At 40.2% G+C, this 25,019-nt stretch overlaps 1 protein-coding gene across 6 annotated transcripts in view; it reads left to right on the plus strand.

Moving 5' to 3' along the window:
- The window catches only part of ENOX1 (ecto-NOX disulfide-thiol exchanger 1), a 360,949-nt gene that overhangs the window by 191,916 nt on the left and 144,014 nt on the right, over positions 1-25,019 (plus strand). For 3 of the 6 annotated variants that reach the window (XM_059466701.1, XM_059466703.1, XM_059466704.1), the window contains one exon: positions 16,067-16,177. The exons of the other annotated variants lie outside the window; for them this stretch is intronic. The gene's annotated coding sequence lies outside the window, so the exon portion shown is untranslated. The remainder of the gene's footprint in view (positions 1-16,066; positions 16,178-25,019) is intronic. 6 annotated transcript variants of the gene reach the window in all.

The raw sequence follows: 25,019 nt of genomic DNA on the forward strand, positions 1-25,019 counted from the left end.
TTAGTATCCCCCATGCCCAGTGGCATGTAACAGCAAGGGCCTGAAAACTGGATGTGAGAGCATGTTGCCTTATTGTGTCTCTTTACCCAGCTGAAGAGATGACACATGTCACAAGAGGGACTCATGTGCCATTCAGATGTTCAACTCTATGAGGGACCAGCGCAAGGTTTTCTGCCTCTGTAGGCAGAGCCTCAGGCTCTGCAGTAACAGGGTGAAGTTAGGATGCAGAAATAAGGGAAAGGGCTTTGAGATAGTAGCTGAGCTGCTGGAGATGTCCTAGACAGATAAGAGGTCAGCTGTGCATGGAGAAAGTTAACTTGCCCCATCAACTCTCTAAGAACAGCTGGGGAAAAGGAGTGAGGAGCTCTGCAGAGACAGTGGGGCTCAGGGGAAGGTGCAGGAGGCTGTAGCAGGCACTGGCACAGGTTACCCAGAGGAGCTGTGGATGCCCCGTCCCTAGCAGTGTTCAAGGCCAGGTTGGATGGGGCTTTGAAGCAACCTGGTCTAGGGAAAGGTGTCACTGCCCATGGCAGCAGGGTTGTAACTAGATGTTCTTCAAGGTAACCTCCAACCCAAGCATTCTATGATTAGTGAGTGCTCTTTTCTCCCTAGAAAATCCCTCTCCTTCTGCATCCTCCTTTCTTTGGGATATGAGTCTCTGAGCTCATATTTCCTGGAACTTGCGGCCTTGTCACCATCCAGCATCGTATTGTCACTCCAGCTCATAAAAGCTGGCCTGCCCTCCCCATTCATCTCCAATGATGCCTCCTCACCTTTCCTCCTTCAGAGCAAAAGGAAAAAAAGATTGAGAAAACAAAAATACAGGGAGTCCTCCCAGAGGAGGCACTGCAGCTGTTGTCAGAATTAGGTGTGAAGGTGGAGGCTTCTGAAATGTAAAGAGTTTCCTCCTCTTGACCACCAGATATGCAGTGCCAAGACATAGGGTGAGACTGCTTATCTCATCCCTACCTTACCAAGCACTGACAGTGCTTATCAGCTAATAAAGTACATAGGGCCCATCTCTGGGCAATGTCTACCTGCTTGTGTTTGAAATTTTACCTTAAGAACACTGCTTTGACCTTTCAATCTTTTTTTTACTTTATTTTTTCTTTTCTTTCTGGTAGCTTCATGCAGTTATGAGGAGTTTTTTAAAAAAAAAAAAAGGAAACTTATGCTCGGTACTTAACTCAGCAGTTGAACAAAAGTGGTGCAAAAAGACTGCAATAGGTGTTGAGTAAAAATGTCTGTTGTGGTAACTATTCTGGGTATAGCTGCTCTTTCATGACAACTCCTTTGAATTATTTCCATGTGGAACAGAGCAGCTCTGACAGCAGCTCTTTTTTAGAGGGAGGCAATTTCCCTCATATATGACTTGTCAGCTGCTAACTGTGGGTGTGTAAATATAGCTGAAATTTGGAAATAGTGCCGATCTGGCAGAGGTTTTGGGCAGTTATTTATGACAGAATGGTTGAGTTTTACCGAGTTCAGATTGATGGTAAATGTTGCAGGGCACGTACATTACCCAAACTTGTGTTTGTGTGGAGCACCTTGACAGTTTTATATTGATATCAATAATACAATTATTTTTTAAACAGCTAAGTGGCAGATAAAGTATGTAATTTATATAATAACTATAAGAGTATTCAGGAGCACCTCACTTTAATTTTACTTCAGTCTTATTGACCTTTTCTTCCCCCTTTGCTTTTGTGCTTGTGTCCTTCTTTTCTCGTCATTCTCACACCTCACTTGGGGTTTCTCCTCCTCCCACTCCATCTTTCAGCCGAACTCCCACAAGACATGAGAACCTCCCTACATACCTCCAGCATCAGTAACCTCATTTGTTTGTGAAGCATCTGCTTTATCTCTGCAGTTTTAACTCACAATTTTTTTTTCTTCTTGCTTAGTTTGTCTTGCACCATCCAGTGCCATGTTTCTGGTTTGTGTTCTGTCTCTGCTAAGCAATCTTCCTGAGTGTAATCCCTTCCATGACGTGCCTTAGTATGCTCCTGGTGTGTCAGCTTTTGATTTCTGTCTACACAAAGAACAGAGAGTCTGCTACACCCCAAGTTCCTGGGTCAACTTTGCCACTCATTTCAAAATAATTTCAGGCTCATGGGGCCTTAACTAAGAAAAGTCTTAAGACCTTTTAGAGGGCTAAGAATATGTCTGTCATTTCAAGCCAACTAAAGATGCCAGTACTATAATCACATCTCTCAACCTTCTGTAAACATCCTCTTTGACTGAAAGCTCTCCTCCTGAGAAATCAAATGAAGACTTTTCTATCCTACTTTCAAGGTGTTATCTCCCTTTTGATCTGGCTATTTATGAGATCTTCTCATCCACATGGTCGAGAGAGAGTACTATAGAGTACAAAGCACCTTTTCTGTCGTTATCTCCATGTCTGAACTGCCAGACCCTCTGTTTCCTAAAATTCAATAAATCCACTTTTTATTCTTTATTGTATCTAAATGTATCAAAATAAAAGAAGAACCTCTTCTTTTTTTCAGGAGATTGTCAAATGCTATTACTAGTCAAAATTTCACTCCATCACAGTATTGCAGAATGGGCAACAAACTCAAGGAATAATTAGTAAAAAAAGTAGAGAAATCAGCAGATTAGAACTTCCTCTTTCAAGAACAGTAGCTTGTTTTAGTTGTGTATAATATGCTCTCTAGGACAGAGTATTGCCTTTATTTGTGCTGTCTTTGCTGCTTATATTGAAAGCTTATATTGAAACTTCAAGTTTGTAATTTAGCTTGAGTTGTCTGAAAGCTGAAATTTTGTATGGGTTCACATTTCTTGCAGATGTCTGTCACATACAGCTGGCTGACTGCCCTCAAAAACACAAGGGAGAAAATAAGATCCTTGAAAAAGTGAAATAGTAATGACTTGCAGCCACTTCATATCTAATAGCTAGTGAATGCACTTCTTGCTTGAGAGGAATGGGAACAGGGAGGATTGGAGTTGGCTTAGTGGTGGGAGGCTTTGTGTTGTTTTTGAAGGAATACTTGCAAGTTCTCTATTTGGTAGCTAACTTTCTAAAATGCAGTCAAATCAGTATGTGGTGATGACAGAAATAATTGTATTATTCTAACTTAGACTCAAAATATGTATTTCATTGGACAAAAAAATAACAAATTATTCAGAAAATATACTCTAATATGCTCTGCTGGGTTTCAGTGTCTCCAGGGAACTTCATTTTATGACTATCAGCTTGCCTTAAAGTCCCAGAATATGTGATTCACAATCTCACCATCCTATTAGTTCATGTTTCTGTTTGGTAAGTGAATCAATTTCTGGATCTGATGTGTGTATAAACAGCTTCTTTTTCCTTAGAGTCTCAAGGGAAATCATGAAATGTCAGAGAATAAAGGTACACAGAGATATAGATGAATTCCACTGCAGAAAGCTGAAAGTTAAGATGTATCTAAACATTAGAACTTTAATAAGAATTCAATGATCAGTGCTTTGCCAGCAATGTGACAATGTGCTCTCTCCCACTTACCAGCTATTTGTAGACACTGTACTTTGGTCACTGGCTGAAGTAACCAGGTGAGAAGAAATTAAATCTAAGGATTTCCACTCCTGCTGTAGAACAGATAGATGTAATGTACCATTTCATCTTAAACCAAATTATGTACCAGGACATTTAGATACTTATTTCTGAAGACATCAGTGTATAATGTCTGATATCATAAGGACTGAAATGCTTTAATTCCAATTATGAAAAAATCTTTAAACTGAAAGTAGAGAAAACTGCACTAAACAGCTCTGTGATATACCTAATCTTTCCCCTCCTGCTGCCTTTCTTACTGCTTGTTCAAGTACACATGTAAAAGAAGGACTTGATCAAAAGCCCTTTGAAGTAGATGACAATCTGTCAGCTGGTTTGGCCACTGCTTGGACATCACCTGTGTGTTCTGTCTTTGTAACAAACACTTCAGAGATTTCTTGGGTGGTGATGGAGCATGTGATATGCACGATGGCACTGAGACAACGGAGTCTGTTGGGTGTTGTTTGTTTTCCTCAGCTGTTATCTGCCGCGCATTCCTGGAGCTATGTCTTTGGCACAGCATGCCTTTGCAATAGCTTTGCCACAAAAGGTTTTTGACAAAAAGAGTTTTGAGGAAAGACATAAATGTTATCTTCAGGATCTAAATGTTGTCCTCAGCTGACTAATCGGGGGTCTAAGGAAACCCCCTACCAGATGTTTCTTGCAAGGGGAATGTGATAGGAATGGACACCAATTGCAATGTGGGAAATCCCACTTGGATATTAGGGGGAGAAAAACCCAACCAAAAAACAAATCACAGTAATGGAATCAACCATTAGAGCAGGTTGCACTTGGAGATATTCAAACCTGACAGTCTTGAGCAACCAGATCTGAGTTGGTCACACCTAGAACAGGGAGTTGTACCAAGTGACTGCCAAAGATGCCCCTCAGCCTATGTTCTTCTGTGCTTCTATGAATTCTGGTTTTTTTTATGTAGTTTGCTGTTCTCATCTAACTCTTAAATAAAGGAGAAATATTCTGTCTGTTTTCAGAACCTACTGGTTTGCTCTCATTTACTTACACAGATGAGAAATGGAAAGGTTGCTAAAGAAACGATTCAGTGAACTGCAAAACCATATACTTCTCTCTGGAACCATGCATTTTATACATTTGGTTTATAATACCCAGTAGAAAACATGTGCTGAGAGCTCACTGATTTTATGAGCTGAGATATCTGTATCCATGAATGAGATTTATTTGCAGTGTTTTCTTCTCTTTTCTTTTTAATGAACAAAACAAATGAAAGTATTCTGTAGTTGTTTGGAATATTAAAACATGCCTGCTTTCATACTGAAAATAAGATCAAGTCTAATAAATGTAATTATTACCACTCATAGGTCTGCTTTTCCATATAAATGTAATCATTTCTTCTTGCTGTTTCTAATAATCTACATCTTACAAGATTCATGTCTTTTGCACAGTGTGCTTTTGCAATACTTTTGCCCCAAAAGATTTCCCTTGTGAAGTTATTAAAGTCAAGACCTTTAAAAACTCTTGTCAAAAACTGAGAATTAGGTTCTGTTTGAAATGCACTTATGTTTTAAGCAATTTTTCAATGAAATAACCGAAGTGTGCCTTTGCAAATTAAGAAGTTACACATTTCTCCTTGAAATTTATTTTTTCCATTTTTAAGTAGAGAATTTATAAACTTTTTAAAAAGCTGCAACATGAAATGTACTATGAGCTGAAGCTCTGGTCAATAAATTTGGCTTGATTTAGGGTTGTAAAACAAACTTCATATGTCAGAATTTCTTGTAGCATGGAAGAATGATCTCTTATTCGGCACACAATAAATTTCATAGTATGTTACAGCAAGGGATAGGTTATGTTTATGGAATATGTACATATGAAAGCTAGATCTTATATGGGTGCTGTGTTTTAATTCATCTGGCAGGTAGGCCTCACACATCCCCTCACTCCTTCTCCCTGTGGGATGAGGGAGAGGATAAGATGGGTTAAAGTGAGAAAATCCTGCACTGGGATAATGGCAGTTTAATGGGTAAAGCAAAAGCTGAGCACACAAGCAAACCTGAACAGGGAATCCATTCACCACTTCCCATGGGCAGGCCGGTGCTCAGCCATCCCCAAGCAGGGCTCCATCACATGTAATGGTGACTTGGGAAGACAAATACCAAATACTCTTAACATTCCCTGCTTCCTTCTCCTTCCCCCAGCTTTATATGCTGATCATGACACCGTGTATTATGGGATATCCCTTTGGTCAGCTGGGGTCAGCTGTCCCAGCTGTGTCCCCTCCCAGCTCCTTGCACAATCCCAGCCACTCTCTGTTGGGGTGAGAGGCAGAAAAGGCCCTGATTCAGTGTCAGCCTTGCTCAGCTGTAACAAACACATCCCTGTGTTATCAACACTGTTTTCTCACAAATTCACAACATAGCCCCATACCTGCTACAGTGAAGAAAATAGAAATTAACTCTATTCCAGCCAAAACCAGTTCAATGGACTTCAATATATCTGTTCTGTAATCAAAGTCTGGAAACAGGACATACCTGTCTCGTGAAGGATAATAAGAAAAAGATGAAACGTCCCTGATTTGTTAGATCCAACTGGGTTGCCATCATGCCAGACACTACAGTAGCACTGCTTCTAGGTATGAAACAACCTGGGAAGTGAATGAGGGTGCAAAACTCTAAACTGCAAAGGAAGTTTACATTTTTTTCTAAAGCTGGTTACATCTCAATGAATGTTTCTGTCCTTCTCTGAAAAACAGAGTAGAAACTAGCGCAGAATCAGAGTAGTTTACCACAAATATCATATATAGGGTTTTTCTGCCTACCACATCATCTTATGGTTATTGTTGAAACATCTGGCTTTACAACTAGCAGTTTATTCCTTTTCATTTGGGACAGATCTTGCACAGTTCTGCCTGCCTGGGAAAAAGGAAAGAAATCCTGTGAAAACTGATGTTCCTGCAAGAAACATGTACAGTAAAGACCAGATGGATTTCATCAGTTTTATTTACTTAGCAAGGGCTGTTTATCAGTACAATATACAGATCATTGTAGGCTTATAAAAGACAATGAAAGAGTTGTGACCAAATCAGTTAAGTTTCACTCTTACTTTCTGAACATTGGCTTTCTTGGCTACTGAATAAAACTTTTGAGGAATAAAACTTTGGCTTCACAAAGCAGAATGTATTGTATAGTTTAATGGTAAACAGCCAAGATTGGAATTTTTGAGAGACCAAAACAATTTGTCTTCTTCCATGAAGGTTTCCTGAAGCATTTTCATGACAAAAGCATTGATGTTTTACACACACAGGTTACTCCCGGGCAAAGACTGCTTTAAATTGTATTTCATTTTCAATAGTTTTTCCATTACCTACCCGTTGAGCAAAAAATAGGCACAATTAATTTTTTTTTGCTTAGAAATATCTAATACCCTAAGTATCTATATGCTTTAATCTCCAAGAAACCATTGCAGAGAATTACAATATTCTCAAAATGTTGCCGTTAGGATAGATGACGATTGACACTTATTCATTAAGACATAATTGATTTCCAAAAGCAGTGGATTTAGATTCCCTTTGAAAGGCTTTTTTTGGCCCCATATTAATGAGCAGCAAATTTCAGAAGAGATGCACTTGTGCAAGCTTTTGGTTTCACACAAGCATATGTTCTGTGTGAGTTTAAGTAATGCTTATATAGATGTGTATGACTCCCGAAGAGGCAAGCAGAGAGAATCTTTACACATGAAGTGGAAACATAAAACAATAGCTAGGAAAACACCATCTAATTTAATGCACAGTGAGGCTGGGAAATTACTGTCGAGCAAGTGTCGTGTAAGCTTGCAAAGCAGAGCTAAACCTTGCAGAAATGTGTGAAGAGAGCTCAGATATAAACCAAGATAAATATCTCACTTCTATCCCTGGTTTGCTTGTCAGGATGTCCTCCTTTCCCTTCTCTTGCTGCTATTTTACAAGATGCATCTGCTTTCTAGAGGATGGGGGAAGTTCAGCTACAGTGAGTGTGAGGTTTTATCTGCTTTTTAAAAATCTACTAATTCTGTGGATTTGATAATCATCTGTCTATTATCTGGTCTTTGCTTTTGTTATAAAGTTAAATTCATTCTACTGCTTGTTGTTCAGCTGGCAGTGTGTTCTCAGCACAGACCTCCTTAGCACAACCGTGGTTCAGGAGTACCCTTCCAAAACTGTATGCGTGCAGTATATTTATATGACTTCTGTCACATGCCATGGAATTCCTTCTGGGGTACAGCACTGCCTTTCAGGAGGAAGACAGCTACTGATTCTTATTCTGGGGCCACAGTTTCACCATGGCAAGTGGCTGCTGTGGTGTTAGGAGCACCTTGACTTGATAGAGATGAGTGCTTTGTAACAAGAAATTGCAGTGCCGGAGACCAAATTAGTGATTGATGTAAAATGGAGACTCCTAGATTGTAATTGTGTTAGCAAGATATGAGACGAGGCTTAAAGTATTTAATTAAGTGGAACAGTAGATTAACCACCACAATCCTAACTAAACACTCATAGAAGAATTGCAAAGTATAAATGCTCATTTTTGCTAAGTTGCCTCTGCCATCAGCGACTGACTTAGAGAGGGTGTGATTGACTTGAAGCTAATTTAAAATGGCTCAATTTAAAAACTAAATTTTAAATATTTTCCAATTATTCTTCTTTAATGCAGGCAGGGAATTGTGACTCATCTGTAAAGCATTGCATGGTTCACTGGGTGGGGAGAAAATGACATATTTTATCTGGTCACTGAGATCTTACTGTGTCATTTCACTTGTGTGTAGCAATTAAAGCAAAGCAAACCACTTACCTGACAAATTTAGTCTGTTGTTCTTCCAATGGAAGTATTATTACCTCTAGTTTATATTTGTTTGAGTTGCCTGATGGCAGGTTTCTCTCATTACCTTAGTTGCTGACAAACTGTAATTAGGTATCCTTGTGCACGGTGCTAGATGAAGAAGTGAAGAAGTTGCAGGGAACTGGTGCAGCTCCTTTACAGTTTGTTTAATTAACTTTGTGTGCTGGATCCAAAAGATTTGGGGAGCCTGGCCTCCCTTGCTTTGTCAAGCTGTGTAAATCCCATATCAATTATACCCCCTATTCTGGAAACAAACAGTGGAGCGAGCATGCAAACTTTGAATTTGCATGACTCTTTGTAGGAAGCAAACATAAAAGGAGCTTGTATTCAGCCACAGTACATTCATTGTTAATTTGAAGTGAATATTTATAACTTTCTTTTTACTATTAGCCTGACACTATGAGCAATTACAGCAGTATTCAGCTAAATCTGCCCAGCCTGTGCCTGGTCAGAATTTTCTTCCCCTGTGTTTCTAATACATTTCCTACACACTATTTTGTCCTTAATGCCTTTATAGCTTGTTTATTTGAAACAGGTTTTTAATTATTTTTCAGCAGTACTGGAGACCTGATTTAATGAGCAATTGTTAGATATACTAGGGAGACGCATTCACCTGATTAATGTGATAGTTAACTGAGCAACAAAATTGCCTCATGAAGAAGCAGCTGTACACAGAGATGAAGCAGTAAAAAAGTTTGAGAGAATGTGAAGAAAATATTTGAGGAGAGATAATTTAAAATAGGATACTGGGCAAGTTGGAGGCTAAGTATGAATTTACAGTGTTGGCTTGATGGTTGGTTGGTTGGTCTGTTAGTACATGCATGTGTGCACACATGTGCCCATATTTGTTAGGAGACAGTTTATATAGGTTTGACTAAAAGGTAATGCATTGGAATGTTGGGATGTTCAAGGGCTGTGGAGCTGAAACTGCTGCAGCCAATGCTTTAGTGGCATACAGCGTTGTCCAGCTTCAGAGCTAATGGCTAATGTGTGATTTTGGAAAGAAGTCTGTCCTTTGAGAAACTGATCTTTTCTCAGAGGGAGGAAGGCAAGAGAGAAGTTTGACATCCTTTTGTTGTCAGAGGTCACGCTGGAGTATTTCTTGTGTCACTGGCTTGCTCCTATCAGCACCACTTGCATTTTCAGTTTGGAAGTTTGTGGTCAGCTTAAAGGATCAGACTAACAGGATCACCACAGAATTTTAGTACAAGATTGTTCCACTCATGCATCTCAATCTCATCTTCCCTACTCTTTTCAAGCAGCATTTGCAAAGGACGATGATACAGTGGTAGCCCAGTAGAATCTCATGGCTAGATCATCAAGTTTTATTCCTGCAGAGGGCTGTGGCATCCATGGAGAGAAGGGTCCACAGGAGGGACACAGAGTGCACTAGGCCAAAAGGTGGTAGCAAACAGGTAGAAGAGGATAATTAAGTATGAATGCTAGAGGAAACACAGTCCAGCTAGTTTCTCTCATGTAGTTCCCAGCTTGGCTTGTATGATGGGTATCACTTTACAAACTTGAAAATACAGAATGTTTCAAAGTCGTGGTGTATTATTAACCATCCCACTCACAAACTGACTGGACCCCTTATGGCCTAACATAACCCCTCTTGTTTCAAGTTAGGGCTGGTGGCTTTGTGTTCCTGTTCAGTCATATACTAATAAGGGAAGGACCTTTTTTTTTTCCAAAAGGAAAAGTGAGCTTTTTGTATGGGATGTTGTTTTCCTTTTCGCATTATTAAAACAGATGAGAGCTGTATAGATTATAAAGAACTCACTCTGGGAAAATGAACTGACTTTCCGTGCAGTTGCTGTGGGAGCTTGGATTAGGGAGCAGACTGATAAGATGCTTTGCCAAGATCAAATCTAAGTGAAAGTGATCTGGACACATTACTGGGATTATGAGAGATTTGAAGAAAATAGAGAAAAATGAGAAGGCAATTAACACACACCTGTTTGGAAGAGAAAAATGCTCCTATGATTGTCAAACTCTCTGCCCCACTTTAACTGGTTCAGCTCCTCTCAGTTGTGACTTGGACAATTCTTTGCAAAACATTTTTACTTCCTTGCCTTGATAACATGATGGAAATATAAATCGCTTTACTTATGATTTGAATGCTTCTTTCAAAGCCAGGAGGGTTGCTGATCTGATGGTTGGAGAATCAGAGTAGAATTGAGCACATCTGGATTAATTTCAAGTTCTTGTCATAGCTTTGCCTTAGAAGATTTTTAGCAGATTTTAACTTTTGGGGTATTTCTCGGCACCTCATTTTATTCATGTTGTCTGAAAAAAGGAGAGAATGATCTTTATGTTCCACCCATGTCTTACCAGTTTAGCTGGTTGGGATTTCTGGGGCTCTGCATGTCTGTGCCCTGGGCCAGCAGTCTTCCATCCTTCTCGGACCACACCTCTGCTTAGGAAGTTTTTGTCTTTCCTGGCTTGAAAGGAAAGTTCTCAGTGATCCTTTGATTTCGGCTGTGCTTGGCTTTTGTTATTTTTATATGGTGTGATCTTCAGACCTCTTGTGTGGAGGACCCATGGTGATGCTGGAGCCAGTGGGGTGCTGTGCAGGGCAGCTCTGAGCATGGCAGCACATCTTGGGGAGCCTGAAACAGGTCACAGCTCCACCGTCTGACTGGGCTCCTTCCTCATCTCTGCCTGTTCAGCAAATGCTTTAAACATAAATTTGTTCCAGGGTGTTTGGCTACAGATGGGTGATCTCCAAAATGTGCTGATGTGCTCTGCTAGATAAGGATCAGGATTTCTTTCTGGAAGAACTCATTACAGGACAGACACACTGGCATTGCTTACATTTCTAGGTAAAAGGCTTGACACTTTGCCATTTATGTTGCAGCCAAAGTAGACAAAAGCAGAACATACTTCTAAAATTGTTTCCTGGCATATAAATAGAGATTATGTAGTATTATAATTTGCCCATGCATTATATTTTAATGCTATCAAACTAAGCTATATGTTGGCAGCCACTCCTGCTAATCTTGCATTCTTTATTCTTCAAACCCAACAAAAGTCATCTGTTGAACTCAACACTGAGTTGTTGAGTCCAATTTTTGGTTGTTTTGTTGTGTTTTGTTTGATTGATTGGTTTGGGTTTTGGCATTTTTTTTGTTTGGTTTAATTTTCCCTATTTAAAAAACAATCAAGGTAAGAGATTTGAAGTGGTGTGATCATGTGTTCCATCAGAACAGAGTTGTTCTATTTCTCTGCAGAGTGTTCTCCTATTTTTTATGAAGACCATCCTAAAAAAACTGCTGATTAAATAAAAAAAGAAGGCAAATAATATATTATACTCTTACCTTTGAAAAATTTGGGAGTTCAATTTATTCAATTTAATTTAACAGCTGGACATTTATATGTCTCTGAAACTTGTCATAAATCTAAGACTGTGCAGCTAATAAACAGCAACAGGAAAAGTGGTCAATCCAAAGTACATGCAGTCAGAGCATCCTGTCCTGCCTGTATCAACTTCTGTATAACCACATATGGAAAACTATGAAGCCTGGACTTTTAAAATGCCTGAGATAGAACAGCTTTTTAAACAAAAGCAGCAGCCAAAGTTTGTAAAAGCAACTGTCTAATTCACATGTGTTTATACACACATGCATATGTATGTATTTACAAACTGTATGATATGTATTCACCCCTGATACAGAAGAATGAATGGCAAAAGTGGTGTACAGTTCCTTTCTGAAGAGCTGTCTGCCTTCACTGTTCACCCCTCTTCCCTCACCCTTGCCCTCAAACTGACCAGTCATGTTTGCAGAGCTCAAGCCTTCACGAGCTCACGCTAAAAGGAAAACTTGGCATGATTTCCTTTTTTGTAACCGGGGCCCTTTCACTAATGGGCTTGACACAGATATGGTCCTGAGCAGTCCCTTAAAGGGATTTAGACCTCTCCCTACCACTGTCATCCCTTGTCTTTTGTCCAGGTGCACACACTGCAACTGTTTCAACAAAGTGGGTTCTTTTGTTTGTTATTTTTTAATTCCCAAGACCCAAATATTAACGGCTCTGGTAGGAGGCACAGAAATGTATTTGCCAAATGGTGCTGCCTCTTTCCTTGGATATGGGAAAACATTTTGTGGAAATGGGAAAACCAAATGAAAAAAGCCTGCCAGTTCCACACGCCCCCTGTCTGCGAGCATCCCCACAGTGGGTACGTGGGCTGTGTTACTGACTCAGGGGAACGGCTTTAGAGGAGCCCTTTGTTGGAATATTGGCAGCACATCACTGGACTTGCCGTTGTTGCAGATGGAGCAACTTGCTGAACAGATGGATTCTCAGTTTTCGCAAAGAAAGGGAAGGTACTTGATGTACCACGGTGGGAAAGAAGGGAGGGTATTCCAGGCAGATGGAAAGGCAGGAAAGAAGGCACGTTCTGTGCTTTTTGGGGCACTTGGAGCCTAGCAATCTCTTTCTGGCAAACTTGGGAAAGCATAAGCGCAGCACTCTGTGAGAGGGCAAAGGGACTGTAACAGATGTGAAGGAAGTTATTTGCACAGAAGCAATGAAAATGGAGGCTGAAACTAGGAAAAGCCAGAGTGTATAACTGAGTATTATGTGCTACATATGGAAAGGGCTCCTGCCCTCCACTGTCAGAGGTGCACTCTATTAAAGCACAGGACTCATGCCAGAAGAGCATAACTGGAAGAGAGGACTGATTAATATTTTAAGGTCTATTGTGTTGTGGAAGAGGCTAGAGATAAATATCATCTGCCTCTGTGAAGCCGGGAATCCCCATGTTTCTGCAGTGTGTGCATTGGTTTTGTGATGGCACAGTTTGTTCAGTGGCTCGGATACTGTGTGGCATCTTTTCTCCTGCTGCTCTTTCTCCCCTCCCCATCTTACCTCACTTCCATCTTAATTGTTGGGGCAGGATCAGTCCTATGCAGCACCCAAGAGCCTGTAAATCTGACTTGAAATCATGTTGACTGATCCAGTATTTACTGCTAAAGTCTTCATGCAATTGCCAAATGCAGTAGGCATAAATGGAAAGAAGTGATCATATTTTGGTGTTTTGTGTTAACTCACTAAAACTTTTCAGTCACTTCATACATAGACATCAGACTTAGCAGAAATATACTTTATCATAGTATCATTTATGATTTAATAACAATGGAATTTTGCTTTATTTTTAACCCTTAGCTTAATTAGACAATTTCAGCATCTTAGAATGCAGACATTAAAGCTGTTTAGCTATAGTAAGGATGCCAATGACCTTGGAAATCCAGATTTTCTAGGAAATGAATGTGATAAAGGGCAAAAATGATATTTCCAAGTGTGATTCACCGCTGAAAGCAGCTATGCAAAATTATCACTTTCTTAAATAATGGGTTTGGCTTTTGTTCATAGTCAGGGTTGTGTCTACAGCAAAAGAAATGTCTAAATTATTTTTATGGAAAATAAAATTGCCTGGATTACATACCCACTTTTACATCATTTGTGCTCAATTTTGCAGGACTGAATTATCAGGGAGGCTCTGAGATAAAATGAACAAGGAATCCCATCACTGAATTTTAGTATGAGCATTTTTCATATTATTGTGTCTGGATCTCTGCCAAATTTCAGCCCCATAATAAATTAAGTCAAACCCACACTAAGTAAGGAAATAAAAAAGATGGGAAAACAACCCAAAAACTTCTACAAGACAAAAAGACTAGCCATTTTTTATGGGAAAACAAGTGGCCAAGAATAATTTATTGGAAAAGTAATTATCTAAAGAGAGAGTGGGCTCTTCTCTCTAATTGGAAATGATAACATTTTCCAGCCTTACTAAACACAGCAGAGGATTGTCATTTTGCTTCACCAACCTGGTTAAATTAAAGTTGAGAAGTTGCTTTCCTCTAGTTTTATTTCTCCTGACACCCAATACTGTAATTGAGCCCACTTCCCTTTATTTATGGCAAAATCTAATCTGGCTGCCACAGGGCCTGTGAAAATCAGGGAGGTGATGAGCCAGGTGATGAGCCAGGGTGTGCTTTCTGCATTGTATGTCTGGCTTATATAATCTCTAGTCACCCTCAGATAATAAATATTTCATATGTTGGACAGGTGAAAGGTTTTATTCAGCTGCAGATCTGCTTCCACAGCAACTGATTCTTCTCATTTGAACTGTTTAAATGTGTTGAAAACAGAGCTTGCTTTCTATTTTTCTCCACTGTGTTTTTATGTGTAATGTATTGTTTGTTTTCTCCCTCCTGTCCCTCCTACAAGCAGATACAGAAAAGCCGACAGCATTAACAAGTAATTCTAAACAATTTATAATCCAAACAAATTCTCTCTTCCAGTCAAAATGGGATGAAAAATGCCATTTCATTTGACAAGCACAGAGTAAATATCTAGAGATATGAAATTGCCCGGGTTAGCATCTATAAATACTCTGTATGCAAAAAAATGCATGCAATCACAGTACTGCTTTATGCTTTACAGTATATTTCTCCATTGCTACTGAGTGTTTCCTCAATACCATTGTCCACCAATTCAGTTAATCGAGTTGGGTTTGAATTTGGGTTTTTCTGGGGGGAAGGGGAGGCAGTATCCCAGGTCTTTTTCTAAGAAAGTTTTCCTTCTCTAAGAAAAGCTGCTGGCAAAAAGCCAAAGAGAAATGTCTGCAACCATATCTGATTTCTGCCAATGTTGGTGCTTGTGATGGATCTTCTGGAGCATGTCTTCTGCATCCTTTGCATCTTGCAGCAGAAGGAGCTCTTTGGAAGCATAGCTTAGCTCATTCTTCCTCTGCACATTTCACACATAGTGGGCAGCTGCTGTCCCTCTTGCTCTCGGGCCATCCTCACATCTGGACTCTCTGACATGGGGCATGCTGTGCTCCATACCTCTGTCTGCAAACATGGCTTGTGGCTTCACAGAGGAAGTGCTCTGCCTGCTGAGTCAATTGTGACTTGGTGCAGTGGTGAAATTTTGGTAGATAGGCTCCAAGGAAAGGGACTTTCCCTCTACCATCTCCTGTCAGGCTCAGAGACACTTTTCCTTGCATCTGACCATCTGTGTGGATGTTCCCTTGATGCAGTTATGGCAGAATGGGGACATTATTTCATAAGGCACACAGCTGTCTTAGGAAATAAGTTAGAGAACACATCTCAGGGTGTGATTTATGAGTTTCGGATGTGATGGAGGACCATGCATAGGTGGCTTATTTGATCTCTCTGTCTTCTTCTATTTACTGTATAGCTTCCTAGTGATGCTATATTTGGGAATTAGGACGTTCTAGATCAGTTTGGAAAAACTGTCATGACATCATGCACAACTGCTATTTTGGCTTTAGGGGGAGATGGAAAATGGGTACAGCCTTTGATAGGTGTCTGTGTCTGTGCCTGGTAGCTCTGTGGCAGATCCCCCTATTAGAAACAATTGAACTGTATCTGACCTTGCAGCCCTCTCCCTTCTGTTTCCAGGCATATAGATTTTAGCCAGCAGGTCTCTGGTTAACCCCTCCTCACTGTTGTTTATTTCCTGCCACTCCGCAGACACACCACTGAGCATTAAGTATGTGAACTCAAAGACGCTCCCTCTCTCCTGAACAGTCTTAGTAGCAAACAGTCACGAGCTGGGCTTCTCCAGGCAGAATTTCTACCTAAGAGACATAAGTTCCAGGAATATATGCCCTTTCTCTCACCCTTTTCAGACTTCATTAAAAGCATCCACTTCAAGAAACTACAACTGTGTTTATTCAAGCTTTGAATTTGGAAGTCGTGCCGGGATCCCTGCCACCGCACGCTTGAACCGTGAAACCCAGGTCAGTTCCATTTTTTGGTTTTCATGTACTGGCACTGTGCTGCAGCTGTTTGAGCTACCAGGTCTCTGTGGAAGCAATGCTTCTTTTAACATGCAGAAAACATCATATTTGATTTTATAACCTTACCTCTTGTAGGTTTCGGGTTTTTTTGTACTACTAAACAAAATGTCAGGGTGGCATGTCAGTGAACATAATGCATTCAAAAAGAATCATGCTGACAGGCTCAAAAACTAAATGCTCTCTTTTAAACAGGCAGGAACAGCTCTGATTTTCCTTCCTGCCCACCAGGCTATACTTGGACTGGAGAAGACAGCTGTGCTTCATCTCCCTGTTGCTCTGTCACTGTGACTGCTGGCTATTGCACTATATAATGCAATCTTGGGTTGTGAGATATGACCAGTTTCAATCAATGTTCGCTGAGGTTGACTTTGTGACTCAAAGGCTACTGACTCAATAGCCCATTAGCTTTGTCAGTGAATGTTGATTCACTTTCTCTCTCTTCAAGCCTTCTTTGGTGTTGAGGAGTTTGTGGGGTTTTTGTATTGGAAGGGAGAAGGATGCTGGGTTGGCTATTGCACTGAATGGAGCTGGAGGGGTGTTACTAGGTTTGTGTGAGGCACTTCCTAAAAAGTGCCTTATTTTTATTAATAATTCTACTCTAGAGCTCAGAATCCAAATTCACAGAGAGTTTGCATTTCTGAAACCTCATGTGCGTAGTCTTTTACTGCAAGGTGGATTTGCAGAGGGAAAAATCAAAGTTAACAAAATTTGGTACCTGCAATGTTTGTTTCCCCCAAAAGTGCATTGGAAAACTCTGTTCAAAAGCACAGTACTCTTTGTCTGCTTATTGGGAAAAGATCTGGAGGCAGCAGTGCTTTATGCAAGTAAATTTGTTGGTGTTTGACTCGTGGTTCTGCCTTCCCTTTAATTCCTGTGCCCTGATCCCTAGTGATTGTATGCTTTGATGTCTCTAGAGTGAGTGCTCCTCTCAGTGAAAGTCATGCTGCTGTCATTTTTTAATGTTTCATACAATGGTGAAGAATAATCTGGAATACACCCAAACATGGGCATTTCATCACCATGAAGCCTGCAGTTAGGGCCATCGTCCCATTCAGTCACCAAATAAGAGTCTGGAGAGCAAATACCATGTCCAGCTCCACATCCTCTCTGGTTCTTCTGTGGTATGTTCAGTTCCTCTGCTTCTAAGCATATTTTCCTTTTTTCCAACTTTTTTCCTTTGTGCATTTGTTCCTTGTTTAATTATTTTAGGTCAAGTCTGCAACAGCTGGACAGAATGCATTAAAGACAAAGGTCTGTGATTTTCCTGTGGCAGAAAAATTTGTATAAAAAGATAAATATCTTTTTGGGTGTTATATTTGTCTAAGACAATGGGAGGATAGGTTCTGAGTGGCTGGAAATGTTATAACTGCACTATTAATGTTTAATTACTATTGGCAGCCAAGAAATGCCTTTCTGCATTAACCAGACACTCAGCTTCTGAGATGTGCCTAGGTGCAAGAAAGTGATAAAGCTCATGAAACCGCACCTCTGGGAACATGTAATGGGATCTTTCCTGTGATATGCAAATTATGCTGCCAAGTTGCTGTGTAAACAATTCATGGGAGATGTAGGGAGAGGTAGTTAAATAACTGGATCACATATCAAAGATAAAATCTATCACTGGGAATGGAAAAATGTGTTAAAATTGTGATTTTGCTATTAGAAATAAATAAATAATGAACAGAAAAAATCTTTGCCCAAAGCATATAGCAGCACTGAAGAGTAAATAGCAAATGATTTATCACAATTGTTGCAGTTCAGAGTAAACAAGTATTTAGAAAACCAGTGTGCACAGAGTTTGTGAAAACCAAGACTTTTCCTAGTACAAGTAGTCTAGCCAATTATGCTGGTGGGTTGGTTTTTTTTCCTTTTTTTGGTTTTTTTTTGGTAACTGAGAAAAGATTACTTCACAAATGTTAATTTGGTTACTTTGCAGGCAGAAGATATGCACTGCTTGCTTTTCAGTGATAAAACCAATCCTGTAATTTCTATTCTGGGCATGAGCAAAGATCTCAGGCAGCCCAGCAAAACGTATTTCAGGGTCATATATAGCCACAGATCAATGAGTGTGAGCAAACTGTATTGATACCAGCAGAAGCTGAGCTCATGCCTTCAGCTTGAGTTTCTAATTTTTGTATTTTACTCTGTATGAGGAAAGGATTCCACATAATAGCACTCCTCCAATAAATCAAAGATTACTCTTTCACAAATGATACTGAAGCCTTCATTGATTCTCTGTCCAACTTGACTGTTCTTCCCCAGAGGTCAATTCCTGTAGCACTTGTCTTCCCTCAGCCTTTTCCTATATCTGCTGTTCATTTAGGCTCTGATGTAGCTCAGTTGAAGCCCAGTGAGAAGCCTCATATCCCTCCTTAGTGGGAGCTGCAACATGTGCTGGAGTCCTAAGGGGCCAGCAGCAGAAAATTTAAGAAGGCAGCAGGGAATATTAAAGCATCATGAGTCAAGGGAACTGTTTTTGACCTGCGACTTTCTTTTGTTTTGCTTTGTAGTAGGAATGATACTCTAGATAGAATTGTACAGTCACAATAAACAGATCCCACATTCAACAGATGTATTGAATTCCATTCTGTGTTTAATCACCAACAGAAACTATGTCAGATGATCTTCCACCAGGAACAATATCTCCTAATTAACAGTAATTAAGGTATATTATAACTACAGGATATGAAACTAGATGGATCTGTCTCTTGACATTTCATATTTGGATTTTTTTTTCTGCTAAGTCTCTTAATGTGCTCCAATTAATGCTAACAGAGGCCAGGCCATTCTCAGTGATGGATCTGCATACGTGAATCTTAGTACCACTGAGATGAGATGAAGTATGAATCTTTCCATCATTAAACTCCCCTTAGAAACATGAATAAATTCCAATTAAACTGAATTTACTAGCAGAAATGTTGATGAGGAAGCTAAGGGTCAAAGCTTGATTGTCTTTTCCTGTAAAATGCAAAAACCTGTGCTAGACATGACAGGAAAGTCGGGTGGCCTGTCTGCAGAATCTTCAGAAGTTCTGTAGCCATTCATAGCAGGTATTACATTTCTTTTCATTCACTGAGAAGTCACACAAAACTGTTTTGTTCAGGCCCTATTTGAATGAGCAGATTTTTAATTTTAGTGCCCCAAAAATTTTTATCATTCAGAAAGTTATTGCTTCTCTTTCTGCACTGTGACAGATACCCAGTCTTTACCAACTGATAAGCATTTGGAAACCTAATCAGTAGTAAACCTGAGGTATAGTATTTGTGTAGATAGCTTAACAATTAGGACGCTTAAACTATTCCTAAATGAAAGGAAATTGCCATCTTTAAAGAGAGAATTTCCTAGCTCAGGCATTTCTGGACGTGTAATTAAACTAAATACACCACTTCCTTGCCCCTAGCCACAGTTGTCCTAAAGAAGATTAACAACATTGAATTTCTACCCAGGCTGAAATCTTGTTTGTATCCTGAAATACCTGAAATACAAAAATCTTGTTTGGACCCTGAAATAACATGACAGTGTAAGTGTACTACAACTCCATCTGGTGACTCCTCCCAAACTCAGTGATGCTTCATTGTGTGGCAGTGATGCCCTTTGCAGTATCTCCAATCCATGGGACTCAGGGAGGAGTTCATTATTTCAGAGATGAGTCTAGAACCAGAAACCAGGCTTCTGCAGAGTTTACTATGGTGAGAAGATATTTGTTTGAAGTAATCTATTAGATGTCGTAGAGCATATGCAATCAGATCTTGCATAAAACACTGGGGGAAAAAAAGATTAAAAGCCTGTTTTCCATGCTATTCCACTGAGCAACTCTATTATGATCCAGCCTTAATTTAAGTGATCTACTGTATTTGTGATTGCACAACATAATCGTGTTCCTGGGATTGTTATTTCTTTCTGTCATTTATTTTTAGCTACCTCAGTTCTCTGCAACTTCTTGAAGAAAATATTTCTTAGATTTACTTGAATTGTGTTCTCAAGGACAATTGTAGTTCACCTTATCTGATTGAGAATTAGCATGATTACAAACTTTTAGTTTTCTTTTAAGATACCAGTAAACATTTTTTTTAAAGTCTCATATTTTGCCTGCATCTTACATGCCCACACTTGCTTGATCACATGCAGGAAATATTTTTGTACACTGGTGCTATGCATGACTATGAAAGGAGCTGTAGATAGAACAAGATGAGATACAGGCTGTAATTTACACCTGACAGAGTGTGAATTTCATTGCAAGTGCTTTTAAAGGAAACTTGCTATTTTCTCCATGTTCAGATAAACAGTAATTCCATAGGAAAATGTGATAATTGAGTTTGTTTTGTTTATTCCGCTCTGCTTTAGAATTTAATTTTATGGGGAAAGAATATTCCTCAACCTGATGCAATCCTGTGTTTTCTGCAGGCCCGGGTCATGGTCCTGTGATGCTGGACGTACCCCATTATCAGAGAACAGCCTGGCTAGGCAAGATTAATAAAGTCTGGGATAAAGAAAGTATAATCAGACCATTTCATGGGTGGGGGATCAAGGTATAGATGGTTTAAATTGCTTGCCAAAGGTGTGTTACAGAGCTATATGCGGAACAGGAATCTCCTGGACCCCTGTCAAGTTTCTTTTTCATTTCTAGAGAACTTAAGACCTGTATTTGTTTTGGCTGAATTGCAGTTTGGATAAGTTGGAAGACATTTGGAGGCAGAAGGGCTCTATTAAGTCTCTCCCACCAAAAGAAATATTAGTAGGCAATTAAAAGAATAACAAATGGGATCCATTCAAAGTGCTCCACTTGCCGTTGCTCTGAGCTTCAGGCAAGAAAGTACATAGAGGTCATTTGACCTGACCACTTATATATCAGAAGCTGCTGGGGTCACTTAGGCACTCCTAAATTAAACCATATATTTTAGACGGAAATATAGTGGTCTCACAAAGCATTTTCCGTTCGGACCATAAATTCCAAGGACAGGGCTTTGTCCTCTACATGTATCTGCTTTGCACTTCCTGTAGTATCACCTGGTTAAACAAGGGCAGTTCATACTCCTATCAGTTTAATCTCTTGCATCATCGCCCTTATTTTGATTAATTTGATACCTCAGAGCTTTAAAGAACAAAGAAACCATTAACAGCACGGGCAGAGATGGTGCCAAAGAGGCCTGGACACTGACCCTGGCACTCTGTTCTCCTCCTGTGTGCCAGAAGAGCTCTGTGCTGCTGTAGGGAGGGCAGTGAGTGCTGGCCATCCAGCTGCACTGGGGAACTGATGGAAATTGCTGCACCCCAAGCCCTCTACATGGGCCGTGTCCTCTGCACATTCAAGGGGTGAGTCAAGATTGACTCCAAGAGAACATGGTACATAAATTTTCTGGATGACAATATAAACCAACAAGTCAAAAGCCATGAGATACCATATTCTTAGCTACAGGCCAAATGCTTTATTCATAATGTTGCAGTGAAAGTATTAACATTGCATTTGTTTAAAAAGTAACTGGGAGGCCATTTGTGACCCTTATAATACACATGTGGAGCGGTGCTCTGCTGGTTTACACTGGTTATGTTCTGCTTTATATTTTCCAGAGGGTCAATTTGCAAGGACCTTTACTGCTATTTATGAATATAAGTAACTAATTTACCAAGGTTTCACAAAGTGGCTTCATGGCTTCAGCTTCATGGTTAAAGGGTCCGCAAATCTTTTGGTCTTGTTGCTGACTTTGGGTTGTTTCTGATTGTATCTTGAAGGATAGAAATACTGTATTACGGTAAATATATTATTCTTGTTATTGCCCTTTTTATTAGAAAATATTTATATAGTGCAGTAAATTGACATTGTACTTTACCAACACAGATAAAGGCAAATTCTCTGCTCTGAAGAGCTTATAATTCAAATAAATAAAGACAAACAAATGTACAACACTTTGAAAAATGGTGGATGACAGGATTACTAACTACATGAAAGAGGTGGAAGGGGTGCGTGAGGAGAGAGAAGGATGCTATGATCATCATTATTCCTAGATCATTATTCCTAGTTTTACAACACAGTGGCACCTTAAAAGCCTCAAACGAGATGAAAGCCTGGCTGCACAAGAGGCTATGCAGAAGCCTGCCAAGGGGGTGGCCCTGTCCCTGTGTCTTAGAGCAGTGCTGCCTTACTGATATCCCTGCCTGGAAGGCACCTGGCTGAAGCCAGCATCAGTCCAATTAAAGCACAAGGAATGCCACATTTCCAGTAGTTTTTGACCTTGCCTGAGGGAAAAACCACATTATTTCCTGCCCTGAAGAATTGTAACTGAAATTGAAGAAAAGAAATGCTCATACAAGAAGATGTTTCAGGGAAAGGGGAATGGAAGGATTGTTGACTAGGTAAAGGTATGGCAGGACCACCTGGAGAAAAAAAGGGCTTTTAGCATCATTAGGTTCACCCTGATATGCAGCTCTAGCCTTTTCCATCCTGGCCCCCTGACAGCTAGTTACAAGGCAGAAACATTGACATAATTTTTGTTGCCTGATCATAGTTGAAGCACACATAGTAGCTGCTGTTTTCCTGATCTGACCTCATGTTAACTGTGGAATTGCTTCTCCCTCAGTGCCCACAGAGTATGTGATAATCCTAAATTTATGTAACTTGCTAGTGATCCCATAAACAACTGTTTAGAAAACAGGCAAAATTCCTGGCTCTGCTTAGCAACTTAATTCAGCCTCTGAGGAAAGCTAATGGGTATGCAGTAGCACAAAGACCCTGGAAGCTCTGCTTTGTCCTGTGGGAAGTGGAAAATATTCATCATTTCCCTCATTTATCTATGGCAAACTACCTCGTAAATCAGAAAGGACAGAGGGAAACTCCCTGTAGCTGTCCTCACTTCTGGTTCAAAAGCAGATGCTGTCCCCAAATATGGCAAGAATGATAAAGAAAGCCAGGAGCAGCCTTGGCAAGGCTGGTGGGCAGAAACAGGGGACTGTGATAGCCAAGAGGTGTGATTTATACTGATCTTTAAAATGGGATTTACAAGGAGCAAGAAAGTTAAGTGTCTGGTAAAGAAATGGGGCTAAGGAGATGGGATTCATCATTTGGAAGTAGGAAGAAAAGGTCCAGGATGAATTTCCTCTCCAGAGGAAAGGCAGATATAAGGCATCACAGTTGTTGGAAATGTGTTAGAGTGGGCAGCTCCCGCTGTCAAACACTAATAGTTATATGTTGGCATATTCACTGGGGATAGGCAGAAAAATAATCAGAAAGACAACCATCTCTCTGTCTCTAATTTGTATGTATCTATATCTGGGGACATTCTCATGAGCTGTTGCAAACTGAGTCGTGCTTTCTGTTCTCCTGCAGCTCGCTGTGCCAGAGTTATCAGGCAAAGGACAGGAGTGGGAGCCAAGTCCCTCAGGACTGAGTGTCTTGCTGGGATTCATATGGCATGCAGGTAGCAGAGTGACAACTGAGCTCCCAAGGCACAGTTTGCTCAGCCCAGCTCATCTCATCCCGTGGGGGCCTGACAAAACAGATATTCATATCCAAAACTGCAGCTTAGACTTCCAGCCAGGGGAGTGAGATGTGCACCTCCAAGGTGAGCTTCACTGCCTGGCAAGGTAGGTGTCTGAAACAGGCTGGCAGAAGTATCTGGTTCTCCCCATTGGCAATAACAACAGCAAGAAAGCTCAAGCATAGACGTCCACATTGGCAGAATTTAGGTGAGGTGAATCCCTGCCTTCCCTAATACAACAGCACAGTGTAACATCTTGGTTGTGAAGAGATATTTGGGTGAGAGAATGGCCCATGGCAGATTAAGGCAAGAGATATGCCTGTGTTGTAGGGGGAGTGTGGAGTCGATGGATGGAAACAAAATAATGCAAAGAAAAGCCAGAAAAAGTGTTATGAGGTAAATGGAGAACAGGAGGTATACTAAGAGGGATGGAAAAATTGCAAGATAAATGAGCCTAGGGAGCACACTGGCAATTTAGAGCTTGTAGCTGGAGAAAAGATCCTGAGTGTGATGTGCTAAAAGGGGATGGCAGCTTTCAGAGTGAGGACAGATGTAAGCTGATAGAAGAGATAGTGGGTTTTTCTCTGAAGCAAAATTTATCACCAGAAACCTTGAATTAAAACAAACAAAACAAGCCTAAATCTCTTTTCCAGATTTTCACTGAACAGCCATCACTGAGAGAATACTTGATGGTATTGCATAAAGTTTTGATCAATATGACTTTAGGTGGCTTTAATATTCTGCAAAAAGTGCTCTGCAGATCATCCTTGCACTTAACCAAGGACACTTAGATGTCACCTCTTGCCATAATTTGACCCAATGATAAAAGTGCATTTTCAAAATATGAAAACAGTTTGACTGACAGGTTTGGGTTTTTTTCCCCTGATGAATGTCTGCCTGAAAAGACAAGGCTGCCTTAACTCCAGGAGTTCAATTATACAGAATTTGAAGGAGAAGAAAAATTATAATGAATGCATTTCAGAAACTTCTAAAAAGTTACTTAAAATAGACTTTCCATACATAATGTTACCATGTGAAACTCAGCTGTGTCCTGGTCCTCTGGGACTAGGAGGCAGCAGTCTGTGTTCATTTGGAAATTCAATAGCAAGGCACCCCTGCCTCTGATGGTGTGTATGATACAGTCCCTGGGGCTCTGCCACAGACAGGGCTTACCTGTCAAGCTGTTCATTTTTTCAGGAGGTGACATGGGAATGATTTCACTTTAGGTTAGCCAGAAACTAAAATACTTCTTCTGGAAGTGTGTCCTGGCTTGCTTTGGTCTCTTTTTTCTCCCTTTTGTCTTAGTTTTT

Source organism: Ammospiza nelsoni, chromosome 2 (assembly GCF_027579445.1).
Source record: "Ammospiza nelsoni isolate bAmmNel1 chromosome 2, bAmmNel1.pri, whole genome shotgun sequence".
In the NCBI taxonomy this organism is placed as follows: domain Eukaryota; kingdom Metazoa; phylum Chordata; class Aves; order Passeriformes; family Passerellidae; genus Ammospiza; species Ammospiza nelsoni.